Here is a 7504-nt window from a genome sequence, read left to right on the forward strand (position 1 = left end):
ATTGTGTAATGTTTTGTAGAAATCTTATAAGTAAAAATCCCAACTGGAATCTAAAACAGCTTTAATAAATCTATGTCCACAAGGATTTGATAAGGTTTCTTCCAACTTAACTTGACATAAAAAAAAATTAGCCCTATAATTAAAAAGCACTGTGGATTTGATTCTTTAAGACAAGTGGTCTTATGGCAGAATTCAACTTATATTAGGAGATCCGTCCTTGCGGCAGAATTCAATCGAAATCCAATTATGTTATCAAAAGATTTCACTTCTATAATTGAGATACATTTGATCAAATCCCGTAGATAAGCCAAACAAACTCTATGATCAAAGAAAAATGAGGTTGGACACATCTTGATTTGATCATTTTAGAAAATCAAGGTTGGTCACCTCTTGATTTGACTAGCATTCAAAATTTCCCTGCATAGTCCTTTCTTGACTTTACAACTTTTCAAAGTTAACACGAACATCATATTTTTTTGACAAGCCTATTATACAAAGCCTTCTCTATAAGACTTTGTACTATAAACATTGTAAGGAAAGAGAAATTGTTATAACCTATTTTTACCTTAAAATATTTTCAAAAAGAGGAAAATCTAAAAATATTATTTTTTTAAATAAGTCAATCAAAATTCGTCAAGGTTTTAATTAAATAAGAATTTTTTAAAAGGATTTAAATTAAATAAAATGGTTTTAATTGAAGGGTCAAAGATCAAATTTATCAGAGGCTTAATTGAACAAATTTATGATTTTATAGTTGAAAAGTTGATGGGTTTATTTAACTTTGGTCAATGACATAAAAGATTTTATTAATTTGGCTTTGATTTTGTGCCTAGTTAATAATTAAAACTTCAAAAGGATTAAAACTAAAAGTGAATTGATTTTCAAATACTATTTTAAGCGTTTTCCACACCAAACATCATCATTTCAAGGCCTTCTTATAAAAACCCTTAACCTCTATGTCCTTTTTTTTAGAGATCAAAATTAAGAATCCTAGCCACCACTCCTGTCATTTTCCTGACAAACCGTCATTAACCACTGTTTTGGATATTTTGGCTTTGTTTCATTCATTTTCAAGCATTGTTCTTTCATGATTTTAATGTTGTTCAACCTTTGGTTGTTCTTCTCTACATGGCAACATGTTAACTTTATTGTCTTTTTTTGTTTTTTCTTAAAAAATGACTCGCTGACCCATTGCAAAAAAGCCTTTTCATGCTTATATATTGAAACTTGTGATCCTTGTTCTATCTTAACCCTTCAACGTTATAGATTCCATGCTTACAAATCATGTGGTTTATGTTGATTTGGTCTAGGAAGCTAAGTTTGTCCTCTTCCCCTATAAATAGGTCTAAGGTGTGTGTGAGAGAGAAAACAAGTAAGAAGGAGGAACACTTAGAGGAAATATAGTTACATTAGAGAACTGAAAAAAAAAAAAAGCTTATTAGGTATTCAGGATTCTGGGCAAGAAAGTTTTGAGGGTTTTAGTGTTGAAGAGTGAGAAATTAAGGTTTTTAAAAGCCTATAAGTCCTGGTTTACATTTCAGTTTGATTCAACCCCCATCTTCCTCCTAGCGTGGGTATTTTCCCTTATGTGTTTCTTTTTTATGCTCATTTTCAATCTTTAATACCTTTGGTTTTATAACTATAATGATGCAATTTGTGATGTGAAAAATGTTTATATCCATGAATCTTGAGAAGTCATATGTTACTATTTGGATGAGAATTTTTTGTGTGTGATAGGATTCATTTTTCATAAATGAAGCTTTTGCACTATGTGATTGAGTTATAAGCTTTTTATATAGCTATTTTGATGAAATTGTTTATTTGTAATATGACTCACTCTTTATGAGTTAAACTTTTGGATTGCGTGATTAAGTTCTAAGCTACCTTGAATTGTTTTATATATATATATATATATATAAGAATGGTAATTAGTATTATGTGGTGGACCAAAATTGGATATTTGAGGAAGTTGGATACTCATTTTAATTTTCACTCATTATGAGCAACTTTGGAATGATTAAAATCTATTGCCCTTTAATTCAAGCCTAAAAGTAGCCTGGAATTTTACCTTATTTGCAAATATTTTCTTTATGTTTTGTCTTTCATATGGTTATCTTATCCATACCTATCCTGAATTATATCTAAATTTAAATAATGTGTAGATTGCTGATTTCTACATTAAAGGTTCAATTTAGTTCCCCCCCCCCCCCCAATTAGTAGAGTAAAAAAAAAAACTAAACCAAAATATGTCTTTTAAAAACTTATTGATTTCCTAGTTTGGTTTTTTCAGATATGTTTTCTACTCAATTTTAAGTTTTCACTTGTATTTCATTTGATTGAAACCCATTTCAAGTTTTTCTCCTTGTGTTTGATTTATTTTTTAATCATATCTTGCATTGTTATGGCTTCATGGAATCTTATTATGACTATGATTTTGAATTTACCAAGGTAGTAGGTGTTGCTCTTTTTTGTTTTTATTTTAGATAATAAAAACCATTCACACATATTTTTTTGAGCCTTGAAACAAGTTTGTAAGGCCTAATAGGTTGTGACCCATATTCAAGACTTGTATGAGGCGACATTCCTATTTTATTTTCTTAAAAAAAAATTATTTACTTTGAAATTGTATAAATTATATCTTTTTTTTTGTTATTCACTAATAGTGTTCGGGGTAATGGACTTATAACAAGCTATCACTTTGGCTTTAATATGGAGTAACACTTTTTCCATTTTGCTTTCAAAGAAACAAGTTTGTAAAACTTCTAAGTCTTTAAGCCTAATATTCATCAATGACACCCAAATGCCAATTGAGAGTACTAAAATCTTTAGAAACCACTTTTCAAAATGCACATCAATAATAATTTTTTTTTCTTATAATATAATGTTGTCCATTTACTATAAAAATGCATTTAGTAGTCTTATTGACTAATGTATACAAATATTGACATAAGGAAACATCGTAGAATAAAAGTACCAATATAATTGTTAAACTTAACAAAACATATTGGAAAAAATGAATCCATAGAGGTCATTATCTAAACCAAGTTAAAAAAGGTATTCATGCCACTAGATCCTATTTTCAAGTAGATAAACTTGTAATAGGTCACTGCTTAGATATTTAGGGTTGGGGTATAAAACCTCATACAACAAAATTACAAGTGAACCTTAGTACTATATGTTGGCTTTCCCAAAACATATACTTGTATCTTCTTTTGAGGTTTGATCAATTTTTTCATGGTTATGTTGTTGAAAATCATAAGTCATCCAAGTATCTAGTCTCTAATAGTAATTCACATCAACCACTAATAAGAAATCTCCTAAAACTCTTTTTAAAATAGAGGGACTTGCATGCTTATAAATGCTAGCTCTCTTTGTCTTGTAACTTGTGTAATTGTTCTTCTTTTATATATAATATGAGACATAATATTCTATTTAAAGCAAAACCTAATTACTCTATAAATGTCAATTTATCCAATTAAATAATATCAAATATATTATTTTAGGATTACTTTTAAAAGTTTATTCAATTATGTCCCAACTTGGTTTTTTTATGTCTAGAATTGTAATTTTCTATATTAATTATATTTTAGTCTTTAATTTCTAAAACTTAGTTACAATCAAGTCATACTTGATTAATTATCCTAATTTATTTCGTGATCAATACTTCTTAAAATGTGTAACTCATTAGGTTCCTAATAAGTTGGACTAAATATAAATCATAATTCTAGATTAAATAAATTAAATAATTTAATTTATTATCAATAAATAAATAAATAAATTTATATTTAAAGATTAAGTGTATTATCTAGCAACGTTTCATGATCCCTTTAATGTTAGAAAAATTATATATGGTTTGACTAAACCTTTCAATGAGTAGTTTTTGAATGTAATTATTATCCTTTAACAAGAATGTTTTTTATTTAGACATAGCATGAAATATGCATGCTCTATGAAATCATGTTTGTTTTCAGCACTATAGTCATTAATTTTTTAAATAAGATATGAAATTCTTTTCAAATCCCATTCAATGTTGCTAAAAAATTTCACAATCAAACCATTAGGGAACAAGTAGAGTATTTTTTCTAATTTATCTAAGATGATGAATCATCTCTTGATCACTCAAATACCTTAATATAATTCATGTTATACCTAATATATGCTCGTTAATTAGCCTTTAATAGAACAACTTGTAGTCAGGATCAAAGCATAACATTTTCTATATAAAATAACTTAGTGATCTCAAACATAAAGATCACTTATACAACTGTCATGTGAGTATTTCTGTAGATAATAGAGATCTCTCTATATAAAATTCTCATACAGGTTTGTTTGGAGTGCATATCATCTAAAAAATAACTACATATTAGTTTTAGATATCTCTTATATCTTAACTTATGAGAACAACTATTTTCTTTCATAAATAAAAGAATATAATATATATCAGTCTTAATGACTCTAATTAATGTCTAATATTAATAAAGCATTGGCTAGAAACATTTATTGATAATGCTTTAATGAAATATGAATCTTATAACTATAACAACTTTATAATTTCTTTTACAAAATATTTTTTTCCAAGGATTTTATCTTTATTCAAGATTTATTAATCAAACACAAATGAATATTAAACATAAAGAAGTCTTTATTAATAATAAATATGTTTTGTATGAACAAAGTTAATGCCATGTGTAATCAACCAATTAACTATAGGAAAAATACGTTAACACTATAGTGTAAATGATCATTAATCAACCATTATCCATGGGCTACTGTTGTATAAACAACAAGTTTAGCAATAACACCTCCTAGGATTTTTCTTGAGTTTGATGATCTTAATAAAAAGCTCATTCAATTATTCATTAACATAACTTGATATACCATTATTGATTATTTGTCTTGATCGAGAGTAGTTGATTATAAATATATTAATTCACTAATTGTTATCAAATGAATGAATGATATCAATTAAGAGTGGCATAATAACCTGGATTTTGAAATGGACAAGCTCAAGTTGAAACATCTATTTGAGGTACAACTGTTTCAAGTAAACTTTCGTTCACCCATATAGGTAGACCATTGGAAAATTAGGTATAACATATCATTAGGAATAGAAGACAAATTACAATATAACTTACCTCGGTAAAATATTTTAGGGTGATAATATCTTTTCCCAAGCATAATCAATCCCTTACCTTAGAATTGTAAAAACCAGTTAAGATTCAAAATGACTATCATACCAGGTGACAACTTTTTTTTAATAAGTTTTAGACCTTTTTCATCCCAAAACCTAAAGACCCTTCCCTTCTAAGAACATGGCTAGTTGCTATAATGTCTATATGATAACACAATAAAATAAAATAAATATATGAGTGAAAAATCACATATTTCCTAAACAAAGTTGTTTTCACACACATATATAAGTAAAAATATAACAATATAGTTTTATGAAATGAATCTAACATTGTTGAGAATCTACTAAAAATAAAATAAATCTAGATAAAAAAAATATAAGAATGAAATGTTGTTGATTTTGAAAACAAATCCATGCATATATGTTCATAAAAATAAGAAAGTTTAGTTTTACAAAATGAAACTAACATTATTCAAAGTAAAATAGAAAAAAGAGTGAATTGTATCATATATGTACAACCTTATTGTAAGAAAGAAGAAGAAAAAAAAAAAGGAATGAGAGTTTAGGGCTTACTTTAAAGGTGGTTTTAAAAGAGTGGGGAGCTATTGTGGTGGCTTCTAGTGGTGAAGATGATGGTGGTACTCATGATGGAGAGGTTTTTTTTTTATTGTTTTCTTTCTCTAATTACGTGTTTCTCTTATTTTTTCCTTTTTTTTATTTTCTTTCTCTCTCCCATCTCCTATTTATTAGTTCAAAAAGTACATTATTTTTAGTTCAAAAATTCTATTTTTCTTATTCTCTTTCCAACTCGGTGATGTGAACCTCCTGAATATAAAGATCTAGAAACCCACTCAAATCAACATTTCTCAAGAAAGTTAAATTCAAGCTTTGAACTTGAGATAATGATAACATATACTGAGGCACCAAGACTATAAATAATAAATAAAAACATAGAATATGCCATGAAGCTTGGTCAGTTATTTGATAAATTAGAGTAGTTCAATGAAGAACAAAAAAGTATGAGCAAAACTTCATATACACAATAATAATTGTTAAAATCAAATCTATAAAAAAATCCTAATTATAAGCTATTTATCCTAGGTAAAAATATCCTAAAAATGCTGAAAAAATAATAAAAGTATTTTAAATAAAATAAAAAAAATAATTCTAAATGAAGTAGAAAACTAATATAATTCATACATAGTAGCTTCTAGATCTTCTTATGAGACCTTCTTGATGTTCGACTAACTTGAAATTTAACCTAAAATAAAACAAGGCCTTTGGAATCTTCTAATAAAATTTTCATCTCATCCAATAATTGAATAAAAAATTATGCTTGTTAAAGTAAACTATGTATTAGAAAAAATAAGCATCTAGTTACCAAAATTAATTAGTACATGAAGTAAATGGACCAAACTCCTTTTTTATATAGATTAAACTGACTAAAGTACAATCATTACTTGTTAAAGATATAGCTTTTTTGAAATTCACCTTGACCCAAATACTCTAAATAAGCTAATTGAATGCTTCTTTAAGCTTTTTTTTTTCCTTTTGATCTTGCAATCGATCAATTTGAAACTTTTCATGGATCCTTAGGTGGTTCGATTTTGTTTCTCATAGTATTCAACTTTGATAGGGGAATATCTCTTCTGTAAATCAGCCTTCAAGTGGAAAAGGAATCCAAATAACCTTTTTGGCGTATATTACCTTCTCTACCTTGGTAGCCATTTGAACCATATCCTTTACTTCAACATAATGCTGAACTTAACCACATTAGTAATCTCTCTATTCAAACCACTTAAAAAATCTTTTCATTGTAACATATCTTTCCTCTATAACATTAGCTCTAATTATGATAATCGTCATCTTTTATAACAATCCTAGACCATTGAGTCAAACTTTGTAATCTTTAAAACAATTCCTCATAATAACATCTATGAATAAACCTCTTTCTCATTATTTCTTTCATTTCATCCCAAGTCTTCGTGGGTCTCTCTCCATTCATTGTTTTACCTAAAACAATTTGATCCCATTAGATAATAGTATACTTAGTAAACTCAATAACAAGTTTTACCTTATTTTCCTTAAAGTATGGGGTGACAATAAAAAATTAATTTTATTTTCTTCTCTCACTCCAAGTATGCTTTATGATCATTTTATTTCCTTGAAAAGTCAAGATCTTATCTTAATACTCTTAAAATTTCTCTTCAAATAATAAAAAAAACCACTTTTTTGGTCTGCTCTCCTTGGTAGAAATGTCCATGTGGTTGAACTCCCTCATACCTACAGTTTTTATGTTGCTGAAACCTAGCATTATAATCATTATCAAAATCCTCAGTCTTCTCATCTACATTTTTTTTTTTGTTATAAACT

Source organism: Populus euphratica, unplaced genomic scaffold (assembly GCF_000495115.2).
Source record: "Populus euphratica unplaced genomic scaffold, PopEup_1.0 scaffold521.1, whole genome shotgun sequence".
In the NCBI taxonomy this organism is placed as follows: domain Eukaryota; kingdom Viridiplantae; phylum Streptophyta; class Magnoliopsida; order Malpighiales; family Salicaceae; genus Populus; species Populus euphratica.